A 27,871-nucleotide genomic window follows, 5' to 3' on the forward strand; every position below is an offset into this window, starting at 1 on the left:
CAAAATACTCCTATCTAAATAGGCTGACTCTTTCAAGATTTTTTCCTTTGTTTTGTTTGCTGTCATTCATGGTAGGGACTTCCCAAATACTCAGTAATCCTTAATTAAGAACAGATAAAATGTTTGGAGACTGTGTCTTTAAACAGGTAGATTTCGGTCCACAGTGATCTGGCTGAGCCATTTGCTAAAGCCATATTCCCAACATTACTGGATTTCTAATTGTTATCTATTTAGTCTTTGTTTGTGTCCCTGCCAAACTCGCAAGGGAGGAAGAAGTCTAGGACAGAAGCACATCACCTACTTCCTCTTGTGCTGCTGTTTACAACCTCATCCTATTAACACCGTCTCCTTTTCTGGTCTGAGGATTTCATAAAGGTGACCTTCTCCTCCTCTCCCCAAAACCATCTGCCATCATCAATTCTTATACTTTAAACTGGACCACTCGCCCGCTTACTATAGTTTACATTTTTTGTTCCTATTACCCACCCCTCCATTAATGCCAAGCAGGCACACTGATTCCTTTTCTAAATTCCCCTTACCTCATGCTGTGTTTTAAGAGAAAGTAGTGTTATGTATGTTTGTTCAATTCACATGCTCACCCATTACACTCCTGGGAAGTAGTTTTCGTTGCTGCTTTTTATTTAGTGAGGTAAAGACATCAAGAATCACAATCTATTACCACATGAAGATCTAAAAAGCTCTGTACTTAAGGCTACTCCTCAACTGGTCTTAAAATGGTAGGATGCAGAGCTGTCTCTGGACATTTGTAGGGATGTCAAGAAAACCCTGGTCAGGTCCTTTCGAAACTGTGTAGAGCCAGCCAGCCAGATGGCTCAGCAGGCAAAGGCACCTGCCACCAAGCCTAATGACAGAATTCTAGGTCTGGAATTCCCACAGTAGAAGGAGAGAACTGACTCCTGCAAGTTGTCCTTTGACAACACCCACACAGACAAGACAGCTATAAATAAATATACATATATATTCATGCACAAAAATGCACAAATTAAAAAAATGTGGTTTTAAAAAGGTAGGTCGCCGATGCCCATCTTCTGGAAATGTAAATGATCTCTAGACCACTTACAATGCCTTACATACTATAAATATTCTGTAAATTGTCCCTTACTATATTGTTTAAGAAATTATGGCAAGGAAAAATATGTGTGCAGACAGACACAACTTACTTTCTGGGTATTTTCAATTTGTGGTTGGTTGAATCCATGTTCAGAACCTGTGGGTATGTAGGGCTGACTACAATTACATAAGCCCTTAAAGACAAAGCTCTCTCCCAGATGAAGGCAGAAAGAGAATTCAGAGACTCCAAACATAACCAGCTCTGTGGCACTGTTGCTGGCCTTAGAGGGCGGAGACACCTGTGACCAGAGTGTAGGAGTTAGGCATGTGCACAACCCTAGCTGGCAGTCAACAGCAAAACATGGGGCTCTGTCCCAAAGCAGTGAAGAGAAGATTCTATAAGAACCTGAGTGAGCCTGAAGGTGAATCCCCCACCAAAGCCTTGGAAGCAGAGCACAGGGCCAACACTGGAACAGCCTTCAGAGACCCTACCCGGAAAAACCAACTGAGCTTCTGCAGAGACTGTAAGACATCAAGTCAAATGTATGTGGGTTTAAAGCATCAAGGAGGCCAGTGAAAGGCTAGAGACAGACAAAAGCTCTCTGCTCAGAATAAAGCCTGGATGATTTATCAGTGCTATCACTACCATCATTATTACTCTGGCTGCTGCTGCTGTTGTAGTTGACGGGAATTTACCATGTCATGATGGCTGCCTTGATCTCAAAGATCCACCTGCCTCTGCTTTCCCAGTGCTGGGATTAAAGGTGGAAACCACACCTAGCCTAAAGATTAGCTTTTTAAAGCAAAACTTGTGGTAGAAATTGATAAGCACTTCATTGAAGTGTCTAGATAAAAGGTTAACCAAAAAAAAAAAATTAAAAGAAAAAAGAAAAAAATCAGTAGCCTTCCTACATACAAATAAATGATAAGGGCCAAGAAAGAAGTCAGATAAACAACCTCCTTCACAAAAGCCACAAATAATATCAAAAATCTTGGTGTAACTCTAACCAAGCAACTGAAAAGCCTGTATGACAATAACTTCAAGTCCTTGAAGAAAATAAGTGAAGAAGATAATCAGAGGATGGAAAGACCTCCCATGGTCATGGATCAGTAGGATGAACATAGTAAAACTGCCATCTTACCCAACACAATCACAATCTACAGATTCAACGCAATCCCATCAGAGCCAACACAGAGCCAGGTGCCAGTGGCACTCACCTTAAACCCAGCAGAGCATTTGGGAGGCAGAGGCAGCCAGATCTCTGAGTTTGAAGCCAGCCTGGCCTACAGAGAGAGTTCCAGGACAGCCAGGACTACACAGAGAACCCTGTCTCAAAAAACAACAAAACAAAACAAGAACAAAACCCACAGTTCTTTACAGACCTTAAAAGAAAAAAATAAAATAAAATACATTTCCAGGATAGCTAAAACAGTTCTAAACAACAAAAAGAACTTCTGGAGGCATCACCATTCTGGATTTCAAGCTATACTGCAGAGCAATAGTAATAAAAACTGCATAGTATTGGCATAAACACAGACAGGTTGATCAATCAAATCAAATCAAACACCCAGACGTAAATCTACACTTCTATGAACACCTGATTTTTGACAAAGAAGCCGAATTTATATAATGGGAAAAAGAAAACCTGCTCAAGACATGGTGCTAGTCTAACTAGAAGTGTGCATGTACAAGGATGCAAACATCCATATTTATCACCCTGCCAAAAAAATCCAGTGGATCAAAGACCAAAACAGAAAACCAGATGCACTGAACCTGACAGAAGGGGAAGTGGAGAAGAGTCTTGAATGGACTGGCACAGGAGACAAGGTCTTCCTGAACACAGCACCAACAGCTCAGGCACTAGGACAAGTGTGATGGCTCAGCCCAGAGAGTGGCACTATTAGGAGGTGTGGCTTTGTTGGAGTGGGTGTGTGACTGGGGGCGTGGGCTTTAAGACCTCACCCTTGCTGCCTGAAAGTCAGTCTTCCACCAGCAGCCTTCAGATGAAGAAAGATGTTGAACTCTCAGCTCCTCCTGCACCAGGCCTGCCTGGATGCTGCCATGCTCCTGCCTTGATGATAATGGGCTGAACCTCTGAACCTGTAAGCCAGCCCCAATTAAATGTTGTCCTTTATATGACTTGCTATGGTCATGGTGTCTCTAAACGCAGTAAAACCCTAAAACAACAATTAATAAATGGGACCTCATGAAACGAAAAAGCTTCTGTAAAGCAAAGGACACCATCGATAGGACAAACGGCAGCCTACATCATGAGAAAAGGACACCATCGATAGGACAAAAACTGCAGCCTACATGAGAGAAGGACACCATCGATAGGGCAAAAACTGCAGCCTACATTATGAGACAAGGACACCATCGATAGGACAAAAACTGCAGCCTACATTATGAGAAAAGTCCTTCACTAATCCTACATTCGACAGAGGGCTAATATCCAAAATATATAAAGAACTCAACAAACCAGACATCAACGAACCAAACAATCTAATTAAAAAATGGGGTACAGGGCTGGAGAGATGGCTCAGTGGTTAAGAGCACTGACTGCTCTTCCAGAGGTCCTGAGTTCCATTCCCAGCAACCACATGGTGGCTCACAACCATCTGTAATGGGATCAGATGCCCTCTTCTGGTGTGTCTGAAGACAGCGGCAGTGTACTCATATATAATAAATAAATAAATCTTTAAAAAAAAAGGGGGGGGTAGGGATTTAGCTCAGTGGTAGAGTGCTTGCCTAGCAAGCGCAAGGCCCTGGGTTCGGTTCCCAGCTCCGAAAAAAAAAAAGAAAAAGAAAAAAAAATTAAATAAAAAAAAAGGGGGGGGGGGTACAGCTCCAAACAGAGAATTCTCAACAGAGGAATCCAAATGGCCGTGAGACAACTAAAAAAAGGTTCAACATCCTTGTCAGTCAGGGAAACGCAGATCAAAACAACCCTGAGATTCCACCTTACACCTGACAGCATGGCTAAGATCAGAAACAACTGACAGCTAACCTGGTGAGGGTGTGGAGCAAGAACACTCCACCATTGCTGTTGGAGGTGCAAACTTTTACAACCACTTTGGAAATCAAATTGGCAGTTTCTCAGAAAACTGGGAATGGATCTGCCTCAAGACCCAGCTGTATTACTGCTGGGCACACACCCAAAGGACCCTTGTTCAGCCATGTTCATTGCAGCTTTGTTCACATCAGCCAGAACCTGGAAAGAACAGAAGATGCCCCTCAACCAAAGAATGGATAAAGAAAATGTGGTACATTTACACAATGGAGTACTTACTACTCAGCTGTTGAAGAAAAGTCTCATCACAAAATTTGCTAGCAAATGGATGGAACTAGAAAAGGAAATCATCCTGAGTGGGGTGACCCAGACCCAGAAAGACAAGCATGTGTGCACTCACTTTTGTGTGGGTGGTAGCTATAAAGGACAACCACGCTACAACCCACAACCACGCTACAACCCACAGACCCAGAGACTAAGCAACAAGAAGGGCCCAAGTGGGTCAGGGGGATAGATGGGTGCATGGACCTCCCTGGGAAGGGGAAATAGACTTCATGGGTGGACTGGGGACAGATGGAGACAGGAATAGGAGGGTTTAGGCAGTGGGGAATACTGGGAGAGACCACTGGAATTGGGTGCACTTTAGGGGAGAAGTAGGAACCTAGGGCAATGGAAACTCTCTGGGATCTACAAAAGTGACCTTAGTGAAGACGACTCCTGGTGATGTGGAACATGGAGTCTGAACTGACCATTTTCTGTGACCAGGCAAGACTTCCACTGGAGGGATTGGGACACAAACCCAGCCACAAAACCTTTGACCTACAATTTGTCCTGCCTACAAAATGTGCTGCGGTAAAAGTGGCACAGAACTTGTAGGAGTGGCCAACAATTGGGTCCAAGTTGAGACCCATGTGATCCATGCCTGACACTGCCTGGGTGGTTAGGAACCAGAGGCTGGACAGCCCAGAGACCTACGATGGAACGAAACATGACTGAAAAATATATATTTAAAAAAAATGATTCCTGATGATATTATGCTATACTTACAGACGGGAGCCTAGCACAGTCCATCATTAGAGGCTTCACCCAGCAACTGATAGGAGCAACGCAGAGACCACAGCCAAGCATTAGGCTCAGCTGAGGAATCCTTCAGATGAAGGGGAAGGAGGATTGAAGAAGCCAACGGGGTCAAGGACACCACAAGAACACAGCCCACAGAATCAACTAACCAGGGCTCATAGGCGCTCACAGAGACAGAACCGACAATCAGGCAGCCTGTATTCATCTGATCTAGTCCTCTGCTAACTATATGGTACAGTTGGGTAGCTGGGTGTTTTTGTGGGACTCCTAACCGTGGGAGTTGAGGCGGTCTCTCTTTTGCCTACTTTTGGGACCCTTTTCCTCTTACTGGGTTGCCTTGTCTAGACTTGATTATGAGGGTATGTTCCTAGTCTTACTGCAACTTGTTTCTGCCATGTTTAGTTGATATCCCTGGGAAGCCTGCTCTTTGCTAAAGGAAAACGGATTGGAGTTGTGTGTGGTGGGGATGAGGGGTAGTGGTAGGTAGGAAGTAGCTTTGAGAGGAAGGAGGGGAAACTACAGTTGGGATGTAGTATATAGAATTGTAAAAAATGACAAAAAAACCCTTGGGGTAGAGAAAAGTTCACTGTCTGCTCCACTCCTTTCCAGATCTGCTATCTGTCCTCAACCTCTGGTGGTTGGAGCTAGCTGTATAGGCGTTTGGCTGTGCCACACCCAAAGGAGTCAAGTCCTAGCTTACCCGGCAAAGAAGTCAGCCTCCTTCACAAATTCTAGGGCCTCACTCCCAGTGGCTGTCAGCTATCTCCTCTTTCTTACTTGTCCTCTTAGGACAATGCGTGCTGTAAAGCAAGCCCTGCCACCTTGGCTCAGATAACACCAGGAACGTGAGCTTGCCAGAATGCAGACCTCGGTCCCCTCCATCTCAATCCGTACTTTAGTAAGATTAATGCTGAGAGGCTCTGACAGCAACAGCTCGTTTCTTTTTTTTTTTTTTCTTTTTTTTTTTTTTTTTTTTTTGGTTCTTTTTTTCGGAGCTGGGGACCGAACCCAGGGCCTTGAGCTTCCTAGCCAAGCGCTCTACCACTGAGCTAAATCCCCAACCCCAACAGCTCGTTTCTGATACAGACTACAAATCACAGGAGGCAGCAAGAAAGGCAGAGGGGCAGGAAGACTGGCCAGGAGGAAAGGAACCCAGAGGACAGTGAACGAAGGGAACCAGCGCTGGAAATCGTGGCTATAAGTGTTCTGGCCCTACCTTGCAGAACCTGACTAACCATTCATTACCTTGTCAGCTTGGGGAGGCAGCGCTCTCTATGTTTACCATCTGCTGTAAGGTACTTCATATCTCAGAGCTTCTCCACTCCTACTCTTGGTCTGGTGCCACCATGCCCTGCCATTCAACCCTGATCTCCAAGCCCCAGGCAAAGCACAACAGCCATGGTCAACCTCCCATGGTCCCTCAGGTATCTTAGTCAGCATCCACCCAGGCTGAGACATCTGCATGAGCTGTTCTTCACGCCTCCCGCTTCCTGCAGGGGACTACAGCTCAGATCATCATCTCTCACACGTAAGTCATGGAGGTCTCTAAAGCTATACCCATCTACCTTCCCTCTCCCATGTTCCCCTTTGTTTTCTCAACACCTGACTGACCTCAGTGACTTACTCCCACTCCCAAGCCATAACTACCTACCCGGCTTCACAGAGTTAAGGATCCATGTGACTTCCCCTCCCTCTGGTTCTCCAGAGCAGGCCATTAACCAAGATTCTACGGTTTCACAAGATCACCATCACTCCTAGCACTGACACCAAGTTAAACCAGGCCCTTCCCAAAGAAGGGTAGCCCGATTTTGTAGTGATAGGGCCTTTCTGAGTCTTGGCCCTGGATGTTTCCGGTGAAAAGGGTTTAGAGCTTACAGGGTAATAGAAGTGAACACTCATTTACAAGCTGAGGAACAGGTAGGCCAGGAAAGCAGCCTGGGAAAAGGTAAATGCAAGTGGATACGAAGGGGCCAGGGCTCCAGTAAAAGACAAGCATGTTACGACATGCCAAGAGAGCTGTCTCACGACCCACAGGAATCTCACAAAACAACTGGTTTATGCTTCAGCCCAAAGCACTGCTACTCTTCAAGCAAAAGATGGGGCTTGGCTCTCTCTGGTTCCCCTCAAGAGTCAAAAGTGTCTATGTCCTCTGCTGACCCAGTCCCCTACTCAACACCCATACCGAAAGCATACCAGCCACTCACTAGGATCAAAAAGTGGGGCCCTGTCCCAGGAAGACACTGTAAGGCTTTAGTGGCGACATCTTCCTTTGTTATAAGTATTACCCTAAAGTACAGTTGCAGCAGAAAGAGCAGATGAGAGACCCGAGTCTGTCACGCCCTCAACCACGATAGCTTCAAGAGAAGCTACCCAGTTAGCCCTGAATTCCACCAGGATTTCTAAGGAGCCTAGTATTCTGCGCCCGACTTCCTGTTAAAACACTAACACACCAAATTAAACACTGCGTACCAACAACCCAGAAGCCCCAAACCCACTGAGTGTCAGCAGCAATGGACTCCTGGCTAATTTAGAAAGAGTCAGCTTTTGTCTGCTGTGGTGCTGGCTGCAACACAAGGAAAGGTGTTAGGGGGGTGGATATGGGTCGGGGAGGGACACCACTGGGCCTAGAATGGAGGTCATCTAATTGAGGGATTTTCAGACTTACTCTTTTTATGATTTCTTTAAAGCTACAGAAGCCTTTGTTCAAAAAAGCTCTGACCCAGAAACCCAGCACGGTGGCAAGCAGAGTGGGTTACTTTCCCTGAGTTAGCCGGCTTCACAGGGTACCCCTGGAAACGATGAACCTGGTAAAGCTGAACCCAAGCACAACATGCGGTTAGTCCAGAGGATGTTTCTAGAAGGCTCCTCCATCAAGGAAATCTGGAAAGGCAGATTTCTCCAAAAAGAAACAACAAAGAAAGCAAATAAACAAGAGAGGAAAAAGAGATGCTTACAGGAAATTATGAGATTAGATTATCACCACCCAGTAACCCGATCTGTCAAGATTCCTACATTTTCAAATGTAGGTCTTACGCTCCTCCCTACAAGGCTGACTAATTACCCAGGGCAGCCTAGTAACTTAGCTGCAGAGAAACCAGCTGACGGCACGCTACTGCTCACGTCACCGACAATGAGTCAAACTGAGTCAAATCAGCCTAGTGTGGCTGCACCTGGCCCACACTGCCCCTGTAGGAAGTGGTCCTAAGGAGAGTCTCTAATCGCACAGAAACATCAACCAAGCACAAATTATACGTGGTTCCATAAAATAAGGGGCCTCAAGTCAAAACACAGTCTGCAGTCTTTTTCTCTTAAAAAAAAAAAAAAGAGGAGGAAGTGGGCGTGGTGGGGGGGATCCACACAGCAGCAGACAGAACATTAAAGCACAAGACTTCGGACCAAGCAGAGGTTTTCAGAATGAATCATCTCACTGCTTATACAAATGCACCCATAGCATCCCTGCAGCCTCTGCAGGCTCAGGTGAGGCAGGGCCTGGGCTCTCAAAACTGCCACCCTGCACCTCCGTGCTTTACAAGCTCATTTCCCACACCACTTTCCCTCTGCCATCAAAGGCAAAGCTACCCACTCACAGGGCACAGGCCTGGCACTGGCATGGTGCTCTATGCCTGATAACCTTCTGGAAATGTTAAGTCCGGACCAAATGTCTACGAGATCATCTGGTAAGAACAGTGGAGGGCTCGGCCACTGCACACAATGTGGAGAATCTGAGCCAGCTCTCAGCTCTTCAGGGAGGGATAAGAACTCAGAAGGCCACGTTGTACCCCCAGAACTCCAGAGATATAGACCAGGCCCTGTGCCAGCTCAGAAATTCTCCAGCGGTAGCCGTACGGTTCCCAGGCCAGCAGAGCTCAAGGCATCCTGCTTGAGGCTAGCTCAGAAAGCTCCTCTTTGTTGTCACGACTTGTTAGTGCTCCATCAGGGCACAGTTGCACATAACCAATGCAGGAGTCCAGCTCCTAAGCACAGCAAGTAGGCACTGGGAGGCAGAAGGCAGACCAGGAAGTGCTCCGTGGAGCAGCCCGTCTAAGTGTGAATCGGGAGAGGACAACAGCTCTACAGGCACACAGACCTCACCGAACCAGACTCACCCTTCCATGCACCTTATCAGCTGAGCCCCCTGTGCACTCCAGCCCTAGGCTGGGCCCTGTGGATGGTGCCTAAACAAAACCTTTGCCAGACCAGCATTGGGATGAGAGCTGCCCTTGAACTCAATGGACTCTACAGTTAATCCCAATGAGGAAAGAGCCGAGTCTGGAAAGGAAAACTATGCTCCAATAAGGAGGCCTCTGCTGACCAGCAACTGCTCTGTAGCATGGCAGGAACTCGACCTGCAGCGCTAACAGGGATATGAAATGTTCTCTTTCGTGTGGGCTGCTCCCACCCCCACCCGGCTTCTCAACACAATGAAACAACATGAGGAAAATTTTGAATCATACATGTTTATTCTTTGTCTCCACTTTTTCATACCTAAAAGCCATGATGATTGTGACTCACAAATGTTTAAAACTCTGGGCATCCAAAACTGCACTGTGTGCTACAACACGCTACGTTCTGGACATCTAGATATCACTGTCCCTCCCCAAGATGGTGTTCCGGAGAACTCCGACTTCCCTGACTCCTTTTTTTTTTCTTTTTTTTTTGGGGGGGGGGAGGTAAAGATTTACTTATTTTTATTTACATTGGTGTTCTGCCTACATGTCCGTGAGAGGGCGTCAGATAGCCTGGACCTGGAATTCCAGAGTTGTGAGCTACCGTGTAGTGCTGGGAATTGAACCCAGGTCCTTTGACAGAGCAGCCAGAGCTCTCAACTGTGGAGTCATCTCATCTCTCCAGTGCCCCATTTCCCTGTCTTTTGAGAGGGTCACTTCCCAGCCCAGAGAGGAGCCTGACTCTGGTTCGTTGACAGCAAAGGAAAGATCCTCATGAGTGACAAGACAAGACAAACAAACAAACAAAAGCCTTGCAGAAGAAGCTCTGAGAAGTGAAGCCTCCTGGGGAAAACCAAATAAAGCTAAGTACTCAAGACGTCAAACGAGAAAAGGAAAAGGAGGGGCTCCTTCAGAACTTGGGAATGAATGATGAGAAACTGAGGGTCAGCTCCTGAAGCACAGCCCAGATGGGTGGGAGGCACAGGGCAGGTGGGCGGTGGGAATTCTTTCTCACGTCCATGACTAGAGTGCAGAGGCTAGCCAGTGCTGGAGACCCATCCCGAACATTTTCTTGAAGAAACAGAGCCTCCAGCCAGGGAAGCACATCAGTGCCCTGCTCAGCCACCATCAGAGAGGTTTCCTCCTGCAGCAGACGGCAACGAACACAGAGACCACAGCCAGACATTACACCGAGAGTTCAAGACCTTGGAACACTCAGCCCCAACCAATGTCTCCATGAAATAAATCTCTCTCCTGGGGCTCAGGGAACCCCACAGATGAGGTGTATGATTCAGAGGGAATGGAGGACACCAAGAAAAAAAGGCCTCCTAAGTCAACATGCTTGACCTCCATGTAACACTGGGGCAGCGTGCACAGGGCATGCGTGATCTGCACGCATGAGGTCCTAGAGCAGAAAGGAGAGGGCTGCACATGCCCCCATCCCCAACCCAGAAGGCACCTTGACTCAATATCCACTTGCATATGAAAATTGATTTCTTTCAGGGGAGTCTCACTGGGGAAGCAAACTACTCCTAAGCGTGGGTTTGTACACCCAGTTCTAGACGACCAACAGGAAGCAGTCAACACCATCTTTGTAGGTTTCCTATCCCATAATATCACGTCAGGGCTTTTTCTTTATTTTAAAAAAACTTATCTAATAATAATAATAATAATAATTATTATTATTATTATTATTATTATTATTATTATTGTATTTTTTTCTTCTGTCTTTTACCCTACAGGTCCTTTGCATACATTTTATGGCTTCCAATTTACTATGGGATTCCTGATGTGCATGAATAGGTCTCTGTTTCTTGTGCCTTCTCTTAGACTCTTTTCCTGTTTGTTTTGTCCAATTCCAATGTGTTAGTTCTTTGTTTTGTCTTATTATATATTATTTTATTACTATCCTTTTAAAAATAAAATAAACAGAAAATGTCAATTTGTATTCTCTCTTCTGAGTTATTTATTTGAACACCAATACATATCAAAGCATCTTTGTATAGGCTACTTGGAGTGTCCCAAAAATGCAAACTACACCTTCATCCTGATTCTGATGCTGTCCTCCAGCTGGTACAGGCTGAGGAAGACAGATGGGGTGGGGTAAGCGGTACCAGATGGCCCGGGGAGGCTCCAATTACCCACTCAGCTCTCTGCCCCAAAGATAACCTCACCAGCAGACTTAAGGGGGTGCACTGGGTCTCAACTCTACCTCCAGACATGCAGCACCCAGGACACCTGGGATGCACTGCACACCCGAGGAAAGCTGGTGTTTTAGACCTCTTAACAGTGCATGACTTTACAGAAGGCCAGAGGGCAGACAGCAAAACCACAAAACACAGCCAATGTGTGAAAATAACAGGGAAGGAGTCAGGGTCAGTGCCTCTCAGACTTGAAAGTGCACATAAGCACCTGGGAATCTCGGTAAAGAAGGGCTGTGATTAGCTGATCCTAGGTTAACCTTCCCTCCCACCCAAGGTTTGGCATCTCAAAGGCTTCCACGTGATGCTGATGCTGCTGAAGAGGGAGACGGAGAGGCCTGAGCTGGCAAGTCAAATACAGGTACTTGGGAGGCGAATGGCCATTAGGGTACAAGTGCCTTTACTGTGTGTGGGCTTGCAGGGACCCAATATGCCTTCTTGGAGTAATGCTTCCGTTGTGGCATTAATCAGTATTTTAGTGTAGCTACCAGATAATCACGAAATTTTTCTTTGTTTTTGTGTGGAACTAGAGAAGGAAGCAAGAGGGACCTTGGCACAGCGGGTGAGCCCTACTCCGCTGAGCCACGCCCCAGCCCTCTGGGGGTTATTTTTATTCCCATTGCACAGCTGTGAAAGCCGCTCTAAGCAAATGAGGGAAGAGCCTCCAGTGAGACTCTTAGACCTCCCGGGCTGGGGAGCTGTTATTTGGGACAGCGATGAAGGCTGTACCTACTCTGCCCTCAAGAGAGTTAACAGAGGGACAGCAGATGGGGTAGGAGGAGCAGGCAGGGCTGATGAGGCCTGGGGACCAAGGGCGCAAAGGCAGATAAAGGGCCTGAATCCCACCCAGAAGATACCAAGGAAAGAATACTTGCCTCTTGCTAATAAAACAGAAACAACATGTAAACACCCATACACACACGCGCACACACACTGGAAGTGAGTAGGAAGCAAGGAAGTGTAGGGGAAGATATTTAGGAATAGCTCTACATGTCTGTAGTTCACGCTGCTGGTGTGATGTCACTTTGGCGAGGGGTAAAACAAAAAGCTTTATTCTTCACAGCTCCAACTTTAAGGGCGAGCACACCACTAAACAGGAAGGTCTTTACCACTGGCCTCCCTGCCCTGAGGAGCCCCAAGACAGCAGGGTGGCAGGCAGCACGTGTTGGGGCACAGGCAGTGCAGCTCCAACAGGAACCACAGACACTCAGTACTGCCCCCTGCCCGGGAGAGTTTAGTTCAGCTTATCCATCCGAAGAGATTTTCTACAAGATCCTAAGAGAACAAGGAACTTCAAGACAGTATCCGCCCTTTGGAGTTCAGTCTCACAAAACTAAAACGGCCACAGCTAGACCCTTGCACTGGTTTGTCCTCCACTGTCCAGTCAAAGGCCTACATCCACCATCCATGTCAGTGGCTACTGCACCCCGAGGAGTCGAGCCACCGTCGAAGCCCCATGCTTCTGTCCTGAGCACCAGCACTATAGTTTGTTTTGTGTGGCTGTGACAACACACAATCACACACTAAGACAAAAGCAACTTGAGGAGAAAGGGTCTGTCACTGTCCACCAGAGAGGGAAGTCAGGGCAGGAACTGAAGGAGAGGTTTGTTTGCTCTTACATGCCCATTCAGTCTGCTTTCTTATACAATCCAAGGCCACCAGCCCAGGGAGGGCACCACCCTCAGGGGGGCTAGGCCCCTCCATGTCTATCACTGATCAAGACAATGCCTGAAGAGCAATTTAATGGAGGCATTTTAATCAATTTAGGTTCCCTCCTCCCTGACTTGTGTTAATATAATAAAAAACTAACCAGCACAACCAAGCAGCCTGGATTGTGACCTTTCCAGAGATCATTTGGAGACATCTCCCCCAAATGGGAGCCATATTTTACACATGTAACAGTTAACCCCAGCGCTTTCTGATCTGTCTCATGACATGGAGACAGGCGAACATCCAGGCTTCTGGGACTGACTGTGCCTCTTAATTTGAAAGACAGGTGCCAACAGTCAAGTCAGACAGCCATGCAGGCTCTATCTGAGGATGTTAATTTCTTAAAGAGTCAAAGGAAATGTTCTGGACAAAAACCAACCCAACATTTCAAAGGCTCGTGTCTCTAACAGATCCTGGGGTGCTTACACAGAAGACAGGAATGGCTGGAGCAGATGAACCCCCAGGGAGAAAGGCCTGCCCCTGAGATGGGAGTGGCCCTCCTAAGAGACTGCTCCTTTAGACCACCAAAAGCTGAGGAAAGAGAGGCATTGAGGGGGAAAGGGGCAGGGACTGCTTCCCTTCCTTTGGGAGAAAAATCACAACCCTAGAGAGCAAAACAAACTGTTCATCCATTTCTCCAGCGATGGCTAAGAGTTCTTCTGACAGGACTTCAATGGTAATCTTACTATATTGTCAGGAGGTGCTTTTTCTTAGGACCGGATGACCAGTTCCCAACCTACCTAACCTAACCTAACCTAACCTAACACACACACACACACACACACACACACACACACACGCTCACACACACATACATATATACACACTTACACACATATACACACACATACACATATACACACACATACTCACACACACATATACACACACAAACACACTCACACACATATACACACACATACATACACACACACACACACACACACACACACACACACACACACACACACAGAGCAAAGACCCAACATTGTTGCCTGGCCCCATCCAAACCTGATGAGCACTCCTTGTCTTCGCTCTAGGAGTCACTGTGTGATCTGGTAAGGGGGTGACAGAATAAAGGGATGCCTTTGCAGGGGGATGCAGGTACAGCTAGGGCGCTGCCAGGCCTTTTGGCCCCGGAGGTAGACTCGCACTATGAAGATTTCCACTGGCACTGTGCACATGCTGCTGGCTGCCGGCTTTTGAGAGCTCAGAGAAGGCTGAACAAAGGAGAAGAACGTGGCTCAGCAGTGGGGGTGGTTGCTGGCTGGAAACAGGCTTTTCTGCTGCTGAGAGCGCAAGGAGGGATGAGGGACATGATATGGGGTGAGCACAAAGGAAGATGGGGGTGCCTGCGAGACTGACAGCAGCTGAGGCACGTGCCTGGCCCCCACCCAAGGGTGCAGTGAACATGTGGACATGTTTCCCAAGCTGGTGGGCAGGCAGCTGACAAGCCAGGATGGGCATCCTGCTCCTTCCCAGCTGTTCTGATGGTTACCCAGGGAGCTCCAGGCAGACCACATGACATAAAAGCAGAAGGGATCTTAACAGGTAACCCACAAAAGGCAAAGGAAGAAGGCAGGGCTGCAATCTGAGAACTGTAGGGCCCAGTGACTCAGGGCTTTCAGCAAAAGACCTCCAGTAAGCACAATGGGCTACAGCAGCCATTAACAATAGCAGCTCTGGCCCCTCCCTCTCCTCCTCCTCCCAGTTCCTTCCCCACCCCCAAATCCACAAAGCAAGGCATCAGGAAACCAGGACAGAGCCCATGAATAGCTCCACTGTCAGTCCCCAGGCCCCGCCTCCTCAGCCTCACAGGTCAGGCCTAGCTGCCACCAGATCACAATAGAAACCTCTGTGCTACCGAGGACCAAAGCGCTCAACAACAGAGCCTCCAGCAATGGTAGCCCTGGGGCTTCTCAAGGGGGACTGGGTGTGACTATATTGGTGAGGAGTCTTCTGTGTGGGAGGTTGGTAGGGCAGGGGCCACAAAATCACCACACCGGGACACAGAAAGAAGGCTCCCTAAAAGGTCCCTGCTTCCTGTCTTGCACTGCCCTCCTATGGGAAGGCCACACAGCACAGCTACGCCTAGCTACTTCAGTGGGACATAGTGGCTACTGTGACAAGGAAACTGTGAGAAAACTTGAAGACTAAGTAGCCTGTGCCCTCACCCACAATCCTCTGAACTTTGTATAAAGACAGAGCTGTTCCAGTTTGTTTAAAAACACTACCCAGAGCTTTGCAGTTCAAACCTATTCAGCTTCTCACATTGTGCTTCCCACCTCACCCAGCCTCCTCCTCAGACCCCTCAGGACAGGTGTGGGTGCACAGGCCTCATGGTCACAGCACAGCCATGAGCTGCACACACGCTCATGGAAAGAGCAAGGCATGAGTGAGTCACTAGCAGAAGAGGATAGAAAGCAGCACGCAGCCCCCCTGCCAACTTTTACTGCAAAAGTAGAGAACATGGCCCCAGCACCAAGCCTCAGAAACACCTCTTCCCCTTGAAATCCAAACAGCCATGCTCTGGTCCCGATGATCACCTTGATGCTGCAACGCCACACTAACCACCTCACTCAGGCTTGTGGAAGCAAACGCTGAAAGCAACCTCAAGGTCCGTCAGTCGAGGGCTGGAGAAGTGAGGCAAGGTTCAGTCAGCAGCATAACGACTGCTGTTAGAAAGAGCTAAGGGGACTGGGGTCTCCTGCCTCACTTCACTATGCTCTGAATACCGGATGGTGGCAGCTCTGGGCTTGGGGAGTGCGGCCGAGGAGGCCACAAATATGAGTTTCTATTATTTCTTCTGAGGAGTTTATCTGTTTTTAAATGACAAAAAGTTAAACTTAATTCAATACATTTAAGATGTCTAAAGGTTGTGGCTGGAGGTACCAAAAAAAGGTAACCACAGCCAACTGCACTTACATGCGCCTCTACAATCCCATAACGGAGGTGATTTGAGGCAGAAAGATGGAGTCAGTCACCTAGGATATGTAGAAAGACCTTGTCTCAAAGAATTAAAAAAAAAGAAGTGAGGAAAGGAGGAGAGAGGGGGGAGGGGGAAGGAGAGGGAAAATACTTCATGAATAGCCTCTTTAGGAGCATCAGGCTTCTCCCTTGAACAAGATGTAGGGGAGGGGAGGGAGAAGACACTGAAGAGGCAGGGGAAGGTAGTTCAGGCCTGAGCCCACTCAACTCCACTTACAACTTTACCCTAACCCCCCAACGGAAAGCTCTCCTAGGAAAAAAAAGCAAGAAATCATTCTGATAGTGACAGAAGGAAAACTAAGCTATTCCACACCAAGGGCCACCTGTAGAAATCCAAGGTCCGGGAGGGAGGGAGGGAGGGAGGGAGGGAGGGAGGAAGGCAGAGGCCGAGACTGAGCTGACTGTCTGTCTGTCCCGAGGAAGGTTGGAACCCCTCTCTTGATGCAAGGAGGTAACACAATGGTGATTAGATCCAGTGGAGGGCAAGGCTTTGGGAGACCAGAACAGCAGGGAGTGATCCATGAGCACCCAGCAGACGCTTCTCCTGGGGCCTCCCCAGCAGCCAGCAAGACTCCAAGTCTTAGCATTATGAGCCCATCCCCATTTTAGCAGCTAAAGAAAGCTATTCCAACAGATTTCTAGGCCTGGTTCCACTCCAAAAACAAGCTAAAAACAGTTTCTCCAAAATCTCAGCTTACAACCTCAACCCTTCACCCACTAAGCTGTACGTACCTTTCAAGAAAGGAAAACTGCGGCACAGGGCCGAGGCAAGCATCTGTGTGCATATTCCGGCTAAAGGGTTACATTTATTGCTTAAAAGCCCCCCTTTAATGGGTGTGTCAATAAATACTGTGCACTCAGAAGCACTGATGTATTTCCTTCGTATGATTTTGCCCCCAAGGAACAATATACGAACCATCCCAGTCTCACTTGCTTCAGAGCGGATAACAGTGCCCATTAGAGCCAGTGGGGGCCCAGGAATTGGGAGAGACCTCAACAGCAGGGAGTGGTTCGGGAGCTCAACCCTTCCGGCAGACAATTTCAGCCCCAGGGACAATACAGCAGTTTCATAAAGGCCTCAAGCTCACAACTGCCCAAGGCTCAGACAATAGAGGGCAGGGAAGGAGGGAGTGTGTTTGGTTCCCCTTTCTCTAAGAACTTCTCCGGACTGTAAAGTTCAACAACTGCCTCCCAAAAGCAGTAGTAGCAGGAATGGGTCCACACCAGCACTTCAAGCTAAAAACAGTTCCTGTTCCCTTGACAGGGCCCAGTGCAAGGTCAAGGCAGGTCCTACCAGGAACCCCACAAAATTTCACTGGACCAAGACCAGCCCTTCTCTAAGGTCCCCCAGCCCAGGGAGGCTCTGAGTCTTCAGAGCAGATCCTGTTTCGCCACACTGGTCTTCTTAGGGGAAAATTTCAGGGCTGCTTGAAGTCGGAGGGGGTTCTGTACAGAACCTGCCACCACTGAAGTCCCTAGGCCCTTCCCACTCCCTCTCCTATTCTTGTGACCAGCCACCCAGAGCCCAAAGGCACGAACACACTCCACTACCACTGACTTTTCTTGGCACCCCCCCACCCCAACTTATCCTGTTTACACCACTGCTTATATTTCACAGGAAACAATGTGGACAGCAAGAGACAATGACTGTGGGAGACAGGATGCCTGCAAAGAACAGTGGAACCTTCCCTAGGAGGAAGTGAGTAAGCCCCTACCTGCAGCCAACAGGTTTCCTGGGAGCAGAGGGGAGCCTTGTGCCTATAAAGCTGGCTGAGACAGGAACAGCTTCAGGTGTTGACAGAGCAACAGGTTACCTGCATCAGGGATGACTAATAAAAGAGGCCACAGACAGAAAGCCAGAGAGCCTCCCACTTGGAGAAGAAAAGAACATGCAGATGAGGGAAAAAAGTGTTTAGGCCCAGGAAATGGATGGGACCAACTATGACCCCTTCCATGGACCCAGAGCAGACAAAATAAGAAAGTCTTCTAGGCTGGAAGGAGGAGGTTGCAGAAGTGTGACATGGGTTTGCTTGGGACTGGCAGAGCACACGACAGAAGCTCGGCTGCAGTTACAGAGGACTTCAGAGAGTGAGTGGCAGTGGTCTGAGAGCCAACAGACCTAGTAGTGCAAAATTTGGAAATGGGAGGAGCTTCAGGGCCACCAGGTCCTGTGTGCAGAGGGGAAGGAGACTAAGGTGAAAATGAACCAGTACAAGCTGAAACAAAAACACCAAAGTTGCTTGAAATGGTGACCACTTTTAGTTCTGAAGCCTCACTAACAGTGTCAAAAGAATGGTCCTGGAGATGAGGAACACCCACAGGGGAAAATGTCACTCCTGAGAAAGAAGCGTGAGCAGTCACCAGCCTGGGTCAAAGTGAAACCTTACGAGACTTAACACAGAGTACTGAAGAGGGTTCAGTCCTTCACAAACTTTAGCCAAGTCCTCTGAGATCGACATTTAATTAGCTCTGATCTTAGATTTGTAAAGGCCCATCTAGCAAGAATTCTGCTAAGTCAATTTATCCCCAACATGTTACCAAATTCCTTATCCTTCTTTATCTCCCCCATAATATCTGGCCATTTGGCTGGCCTTCAGGAAGAATTCTGTCAGATCCATTCAGCCAAAAAGGTCCCTACCTTCAGAAATTCTCTAAGATCGTGGCATAGAGCTCCCTGGCTATAAGAAGTTCTTACTTTCCTTGGTATTCTGGAGCTCAGCCCAGTCTCTTTCCCCTACTTAAAAACCCTAATGCAATAGGCCTTAATGCTCTGCCTTAACATCTCAACAAGTGCCAGATTCAGTTTCTTCTTTTAGCACAGAGTTCCTCAGTCTTCCAGGACCTGTCACATCTTACCTTTACCCAGAGTATCACCCACACTTGATTTGGAGTTGGCCACCTCCCACAAGCCTCAGAAGACTGAGTTCATGTGGCCCAATACAGGCTGGTCAGAAAACAGAAAGCAGGAAAAGGGGCATTTACAGCCAGTCAGGGAAGCAAAGAAGTGCCCTGGAATACAGCTGGACATCACCAAGATTGAGCCTGGACAGTTCTGACGCTGAGTCAGTGCTTCCACAGCCTCAATGGGGTAGCAGGTTTTGGGGGCTAAAGCTGAGGTAACTGTTTTCCTTATCCTGTGATTCTTTAAGAGACCCTGCTGGGGATCCCTTGAGTGTGCTGAACCCCTTTCGTTCCCACACTAACCTCAGATACAGACGAAAGAGATTTCGGGGGACACTTTCCTTCTAGCTGCCATGAGGACTTCTCTTGGATTGTCAAAGCTATGAAATCCTCAAGCCTCATTTCTGAACGTTTGTTGGGCTCTGTGGCATACATGATCACACAGACCCAATGGCTGGTACCCATAGCCAGAGAAAAGGCGGAGAGAAGGTTCACCAGCCTCTGATCTGACTCTCTCTCAAATATTACCTACCACCTCAGCCCTGAAAGATAACTGGGGGCTGAAGAGTCTTTAGGACACTAACCTCCTACCAGGATACCAGCAGCTGCTTTAGCCACACAGTATGCAGACCAGGAGAGTCCAAGGAGAGGTCGCTATCTAGCTGACAAGGCCGGCTCGGCTGCTTAGAGAGAGAGGCAAAATAGATCTTAAGAGATGAAGAGGTCAACTCCAGCCTGTCCAAGCCCACTCACACCTTGATTACCAGGCTTACTAAAGAGAAAAACCACAGCCCCACCCAACCCCACCCAACCCCCAAGGGTGGAGGACGCAGGGTTCCCAGAACCAGCTGTTGGTAAGCACTTGCTGGGAACTGCCAGAAAGATAGCAGCTGTCCTGAAACAGAGTCAGGCGAGAGCCAGCGGCCTGAGACCATGTTCCTCAAACCTGAACCGGCTTCTCAACAAAGACAAATGCGGTAGATCTGACTCTGCCTGCTTCACGGAGAAAATATGCAACTCCAGTCTAGGCTACACAGCTAGCAATTAGACATCAGTCAAAAGCTGGCCTCCTTACTGCCCAATCTGCACGCAAGACTGGGTTAGGGATCTTCATGCTGAGTGGGCAGATACACCAACTGTTGCCCACAGGCCAGGTCCTCCACTGAGCCAGTGCAACTACTTGCTCTGTCTGAACAGATACAAACAGCAATAGATGAAAGCGGCCAGGAGAGCAGGAGACCTGACAGCGACTCATAGTCAGAGACAGCACTGGGACCCTGCAGGAGAAGGCAAACCAAGCCATTGCCTATTCGCCAGACCAAAGACTCTGAAAGCAACTAAGCATGCCTTCACTAAGCACTGGTGCCCAGCCAAGGGTAGGAGCTGTTACAGGCCTTTACCTTCCAGACATTTCACAGGTGGGAAAACAGAGGCCTGGAAAAAGCAGTAAACAAGCTGTCTGGTAGTGGTGCACACCTTTAATCCTAGCAGAGGCAGAGGCAGGAGGATCTCTGTGAGTTGGAGGCCAGCCTCAGCGAGCTCCAGAACAGCTAAGGCTACACAGAGAAATCCTGTCTCAAAAAAGAAAAAAAGAAAGAAAAGAAAGGAAAGAAGGGGGTGGGGGAGGGCAAGCTCTAACCATGCCTTAAAAAAAAGGTCTCTGGCTGGATGTATAGGAAGGTGACAGAACACAAAAGCAAAAACCAGAGTGGCTAGAGAAGCGCAACAGGCTTCTACCCTGCTCTTCTGTGGAAGCTACCCTCCAGTCACCCTACCAAACTGTCACTCTCCTACCACTTCGTTCCACTTTCTCTGTTCTGCAAGCCTGACCCCAGTCACAAGAGGAATTATCAGAGCACAGCAACGAGGGGCAGCCCTGCCTGCTCTGCCTCTAGGGAAGGTAGCTGCACAGCCAGGCAAGCATGGGAAGTGCAACATGCCCAAAGTCCACTGGCCAGGAGGCAGGGGTGGCCAAGCCTGCTTTCCCACTCCCAGCGGAACTATTTCTCTTTAAAAGCACTAACACCAGGCACAGGAAACAGGGACTGTCACCTCCGTTCACCGGCTCTAGGCTGGGACTTCCTGCTTTTGATTGAATAAAGGAATGAACTAGCCAGTGAACAAAAGGACCCAGAGGAAAGAGGGGTGCTCTGTCTTTAAAAGCCGCCTCTCCCTTTTGGTTAGCAAACTTCTACCTTTCGAGAGTGGTAACTCCATATTTAAACAGTGCTTCTTGAACTAATTCATAACAATGTTCTTGGAGGCACAGGACCAAGAGCTAGAGAAGAAGCAAGTGACAGACAAGTGATGGGTATTCATGCTGTTCCCCACCCCCACCTGAGTGTGACTATGGCCATGTGACTTGGTGCAACCAATGAAATGCCACTTATAAAAGCCAAGGTAAGACTCCTCAGGCTGTCTCTGTGGGGCTAGAGGTATAAACTGGTCCTACAGCAATGGCAACATTGTGGTGTGTAAGTGAGACAGCAAAAAGAACTAAAACAAAAGAACAATAACAAAAACACTTGTTGCTTTAAGCATCTGAAGTTTGAGGTTTGATATTAACTACATCAAACCCTGATCTCTGCAGAAAGCTCTCCAGCCCTCCCCAGCCCGCACACATGCAATCTCTGGGCCTTGCAGAACATTTCTATAGCCTCAGTCAAATTAGCAGGGATTCAGGGGTGGTAAGTAGCTATCGTGCTAGATGGGAAAGACACTTTGGAAACTGGGCCCGAAGGAAACCTGTACTAAAGAACTCAGTACTTCTGCCTCTGGCCAGGCTTGTTCACTCTGTTTAAGCACCTCCAAGAAGAAGGTATTGTCTAAATGAGAGACTTCAGGAAATCACTCTGACCTTTCTGGGCCATAGTGTTCTCATTTGTAAAATCAGGTAGTTAATGTCTACCACATTTGGGTTGTTTCACGGATTAAATAATTAAAGCAAGGCTGGTACAGCCGCTTGATATGTTTCCATAAATACTATGAAGCCTTGACAAACTCCCCATTACGCCATGGAATACCTGTGTGCTTGTTCATAAATTCACTGGGTTTTAAACCAGCAAGGGACTTTCAAGACTGGCATACTGCCATTTTTAGGCACTATAAAAATTAAAAGAGTTAAACAAGGTCGAATCCCTAGGCACATGGTGGCCTAGGATAAGGCCCCTGGAAGTGGTTAGAGAACCCAGGGTTTCCCTGCACCCTGGCCTCTTTGTAACTTCACCTCATTTCTATAACCTGCAGGGCAAGCTCCTCCCCACCCACACAAGGCATGGGTTTCATCCTCCACTACAAACATGTGACAAGAAACCCTCACCTGTCCTGAGAGAGGAGCTAACACAGCTGCCCTAAGAAAGAGACAGGACGAGAATCTTCCTTCCCCCTCAGTGCCTTTTCTTGGGGACAGCCACAAAACTCTGGAGGATCAGTGGCTCAGACTGTTTGACTAAGTGAAGCAACTAAGTCTAGATCAAGTGTGTATCAATGAATCCCACTGAGCCCCTACTGCAGGCCCACCACACACTTAGCATATCTGCCATAGTACAGAGCCCCCCAGTCTCTGAAACACATTAGGTGGTCCAAGAAGGAGACCCAGAAATGTAGAAGGGAACATTATCAAGCCAATCACCAACTGAAGGTGCACAACAAACACACAGTAAGAGTAAAACACATCTAGTGACATGGGTTTCCAACTCAAGAGACCGAGGCAGGAGGAGGATCATGAACTCAAGGCAACCCTGGGTTACACAAGGCCCTGACACCAAAAGAAAAAAAAAAAAAAAAAAAAAAAACACAAGACTTGGGGACAGCTAAGGGAGGAGTCAAGGGAGCAGAAGTCTGGGCTTCACTCTAAGGGTTCCAAGGCCCAGGAAGCGTTTTGAAAGAATAGGTGTCTCCAGCACCCTCCGATCTGTTAGAACATGGGGCCCCAGATTTCCTTTCATAAACAAGGCACCAACTCAGAAGTCAAGGGGCTGAGGGGAACCAGTCTTTAGGGGTGACCTCCTAAAGAGCTGAGATCACACCCGCTACAGGATCCAACCCAGCGTCCTGCACAAGAATCTCGATGTCCCGAAACACCAGCATCCTGATACAGCCATGGCTCTGCAACCAGCTTGGGCAGTGGCTTTAAACACTGAGTTCTGAGGATACTGACTGCCTCTCACCTGAGACCGAGTTTCAGTACTCCAGACAGGAGTTTCTGTGTGGTTCAGAGGCCGAAGTCCCCAAATGTGCACTCTGCCCACCCTCTGCACTGCCCGCCCAGGAGGGAAGGGAATAGAGGTTCCAACCTGGGCTGAACCAACACAGAGCCAGAATCACAACTTGGTCAAAGCTCGGGCTAATCAAGCGTCAGGCTCTGCTTCCAAACACAGCCTTTAAATACAGCCTTTAAACACAGCCTTTAGTGATCAGCACCAAGAAGCCAGGGTCGCCACCTCCTCAAACTCTAGCCGGACAGCGTGGGACCCCGCGACTGCTAGCACACCCAGAGTGGGTGGGGGCTGGGCGACCGTCCCCTCATCCGGGGCCGGAGCTGAAGAAGGCGCCTTCTGTTGGGCTCGCAGGTGAGGACGGGCAGAGCCCAAGCAGCACACCTTCCGGGGAGCCGGCCGTGCCTCCCAATCAATACAGCGCCCAGTTCGGCTCAGCGGGGTCCCGGCCGCGGCCTCCAGAGCTCGCGGGCGGTCTCAGCAGACAAAGCCCGCGCCACCCGCTGGGCCGCCCCCGCCAGGAAAGGGAGTCCCGGGGCCGAGCAGGAACGCGGGGAACAGTCGCCGTCCCGAGAGGACGCTCACGAGGGCCAGCCCGAGACAATAAGAACAGGCCGGACGCTTCAGCGAGGCCACGCGTTCTACTTACCCGGGCGCGGCAGCAGCGGCGGCAGCACGGCCCGGTCGGCCGAGGAAGTTAGAGCAAGTTCAGCAGCGCCGAGCGGGAGGGCGCGACTCGGGCCGTCCCAGCGGCGGGGGCGGGGCGCGAAGGGGCGGGGCAGCGGCGGAAAAAGAGGTGCCGCTTCCTAGCACAGCTCAACCGCCCCGCGCGTCTGGCCGACCCAGGCCCCGCCCCCGCTTCTTGCTTCTCCCCATGCAGGCACCGCCCCATCTTTCGCTCCTCCCCCACCCAGGCCTGACTCCAACCGCTCGCTCCGCCCCCTGTGCCATCAGCCCACATCCCACCACTGACTGCCCCGCCCACATTGATCGCCCCGCCTTCTCTACGGCCCGCCTATGCTCCGCCCCCGGGTCGCTGCGCTCCACCCCCACCGTGCACCCCGCCCTACAAGTGGTTTGCCCTAGGTAATGAGGCGGATCGCTGACCCGCCTCGTTGGTTGGCTCTGGGCGGTGCCCCAAGCGTGATTTATCGGGTTCCGCCCTCTCGGTGGCCCCCAGACGCTGGCGAAGCCAATCACTTCTGGCCGCAGTGTTGAGCGCTCGACCAAGTTAGGCCATGCAAGCAAGTGCCCCTCTGGTCTTGGCCCTTGACCAGGCAGGCGAGAGCCAAGCCTGGGAGAAATGCAAGTTTCAAGATGCGTGTCTCAAGGGGTGCTCGAGGTGGCTGGGAGGTGGAAGATTGGGGAAATGGCTGGTTTTAAGATGGAAGGCATTCCTGCCCAGCCTTGGAAGCCAGTGGGGGTTGGGGGTAGTCTTCTAGAAACCGGTGGTTGAGATTTCTTTACAGCCGAACCGGAAAGACTCGCTCCTTCCAGTCTCGGTGCTAAAAATACCAAGCTTCCTTTGGATGGCCTGCTGAGATCTGTTCATCACCTTTATGCTGAGGAGATTGACTGGGCTGATTCTTGGAAGTGGAAGGCCACGGGGCAGGCACATAGACTTACAGTGGTGTCCACACTGCTGTGATGAGAGGGCGGACCACGTCCCAGCCTAGATCTGCTTGTCTATAGAGCCAAGCACAACCTTGTCCTGCTTGATAAACTCGTGTAGGTTTGTTGGAGCTGAGGGACAGATCTGCTCCTCCTGGGCAACACAAAAGTGGCATAAGACCACATGCAGCCAACAGGTTTAGTTCATTGTAAAGAGAAACAAATCTAGAAATAAGAGTGTACCTTTCCCCTGCTTCTCGTGGTTATTTAACAATGGGGATGCAGCCTGTTTCTAGCATATCCTAGATAGCCCAAGAACCTCTTCGGGGCAAGGAAACCTGTCCATATTGTCACCTCTAGCTAACCAAAATGCATCATAGGGTGTCTGATGTGTGAGCACAGGGTCTTGCGTCATCCTGGGGGTGCAGCAGCTGAAGCCTCTCCCTCCACATAGTTACTTTTCAGTAGAAAAGACAACATTTCAGGATGAAACCAATGCTGAAACAAAGACAAAAGGCCTGGGATAAAATGAGGAAGTGGTCGGGAAAGGTGAGAGGTTGATGTTGAAACAGAAAGTGAAAAGAATGAAGGGTTAGCCTTGGGGGGGGGGGTGTGGGCAGGGGTGAGGGTCAAGTGGCAGTTGGTACAGAAGGTACAAGAGGAGGGCAGAGTGCCAAGGTCTTGATAGGGGCTCACACTCTGATGTGTCAAGGAGCTGAAAGAAAACTAGAGGGCTGTTGCTGTCGGGCTACCGTTGTGTACAAATCTGGGGATGGAGTGGAGAGCAGGACAGAACAGGCCTGTAAACTGGCAAAACGATGGAGAGGGTTTTTGTTAAGCCATTGAAAGGTTTATGGAAAAGACTAACATGCTGATTTGCTGCGGAGAGAAGAGTAAATGTAGTAGTTGTCAGACAAAAATTAAAAGCAGCGAGCCAATTAAAAATCTGCTTTAATCCAAGACAATTACAAAGGAGGTTTGAGCTGACAGGGTGGGTGTGTTAAGATGAATAGTTGAATGATACTGTAGAAAGGAAAGGGGTAGGTAGTTCTTAAGTGTCTTTCTGAGTGGGCAAACAGTGTCTCGTTTATTGGGTGAGATGGCCTGGAGGAAGACAGCTTTCAGGATGATCAACAATAATCTTGATAGACATCCATGGTTGTTGTCCAGCCACTAAAAGCACAAAAGAAGGGTGTGGGCTGAAGGTGCGTTTTGGGAGATCAACAGACCACGGGAACTGAGAAGGACACCTAAAGGGAGGAAAGGTGGATGCAGAAGACGTTCTGTGGGGACCCAGGAGATGAGAAGAAATAGAAGGCAAAAAAAAGAGCACTGAGAGACAGGCTGGGAAGCCACAGGAGAGCAAAGGGTGCTAGATGTTGTGCAAAGGGTGCAAGACTGGGAACGCCATTTTCAGAAAGGATTTAGCTGTGTTAGATGCTGCTTGGGGCTCAGGTAAGATGAGGTCAGAGAAGAGTCGATTGTTTTTAGCAGCACGAAGCCATTGGTAAGCATACTAAAGGCACTGCTCCGGGTATAGGGGGACAGCAGTAGAGCTATAGCACATTAATAACACAATAGGGAACGGAGAACTGGGAGCGATCGAGGCCTTGGAGGAGATGGCTAGGCAGCCCTAATAGGCATCTCTTTTTGCCTTTCCTAGCATAATTTCCAATTCTATTTGGCCACATATAGCTTCCCAAAATAGAGGCAAATGCTTCTGCTTCCTATAATCATGTGACTCAGTTCCAGCCAATAGGAGTGGAAGGGCCCACGTACAGATTCTAAACTGGCTTCAAATGGAAGCAGTGTGCTTTCCTTGGCCAGCATTCTTTCCAGAAATATAGTGATTTAAAAAAAAATACATGGCTCCAGGAGTCATGTGGGTCTATGACAGAAGTCCTGTGTTGAGGATGTTGACAAACCAAATTAGGATAACTGGGTTCCCAAGGTCTGGAGAATCTCGTATTCTGAGCTATCTTCCTGCTTACTGTGTCGATGAAAGGAAGAAAAGTATCTTGTTCACATTTATCTACTTCCCATTTTAACATTTTACTTATTTATCGATTTTGAGAAAAGGTCTCTCTGGAGCCCTGGCTGGCCCGGAACTTTCATGTAGATCAGGCTGGCCTCGAACAGAAATCTGTCTGCCTCTGCCCTCCTAGTGCTAGGAATTAAGATCCATGCATGCAGCCCACTGTTTCTAACTTTAATTTGGTTAGCCAGCGAGGAAGGAGGATTTAGACTACAGAGAAAACCGCAGGAGGTTTGTGTGTGATGAGAATGATCTGGGGGAGGAGTAATGACAAGCAGATGAACAGAGTTGGTAGACAGGCACACTACAGAGTGGTCAATCACATGACCTTCACTAGATACAGGTCTAATGAAGTTATACCCATCACCGTGAAGGAGATGAAGAGCTACGAAGTCCCAGTGAGGGACATGATTGTCACCTGATGACTGCCTGGTTGTGGAGAAGGTCATGACTGCAGACGAGATGGGAGGAGAGAGGAAAGCCAACCGTGTGAACCAAAGACCAGGCGATGTCAGAGGTCCTGGAGGCTGAACATCCTCTAGGGACATTTCCCTTTAAAGCCGTTAGCCACAATGCTGCCAGACAGGAAGGGAGTAGGTTGTCTACAAACTCAACATGGCACACCTTCCCTCCCTCAGCAGGCCTCAGTAGTCTGAACTGATGCTTTCTTGCTAGCCCTAGCCACCTTATAAGAGTCTTTAAAAAAGAAAGAGAGAAAGAAAGAAAGGAAGAAAGAAAGAAAGAAAGAAAGAAAGAAAAGAAAAGAAAAGAAAAGGCAGGGTTGGGCTGGAGAGAGATGGCTCAGCAGTTAAGAGCACTGACTGCTCTTCCAGAGGTCCTGAGTTCAATTCCCAGCAACCACATGGTGGCTCACAACCAT

The 27,871-nt window shown here is 48.7% G+C and overlaps 1 protein-coding gene across 1 annotated transcript in view; it reads right to left on the bottom strand.

Annotated features, from left to right (window-relative positions):
- Nucleotides 1–24,023, bottom strand: part of Tspan14 (tetraspanin 14) — a 57,119-nt gene extending 33,096 nt beyond the window's left edge. Inside the window, exon 1 of the mRNA NM_001169127.1 lies at nucleotides 23,995–24,023. The gene's annotated coding sequence lies outside the window, so the exon portion shown is untranslated. The remainder of the gene's footprint in view (nucleotides 1–23,994) is intronic.
- Nucleotides 24,024–27,871: the final 3,848 nt, after the last annotated feature.

Source organism: Rattus norvegicus, chromosome 16, assembly GCF_036323735.1.
Source record: "Rattus norvegicus strain BN/NHsdMcwi chromosome 16, GRCr8, whole genome shotgun sequence".
NCBI classification, from domain to species: Eukaryota; Metazoa; Chordata; class Mammalia; order Rodentia; family Muridae; genus Rattus; species Rattus norvegicus.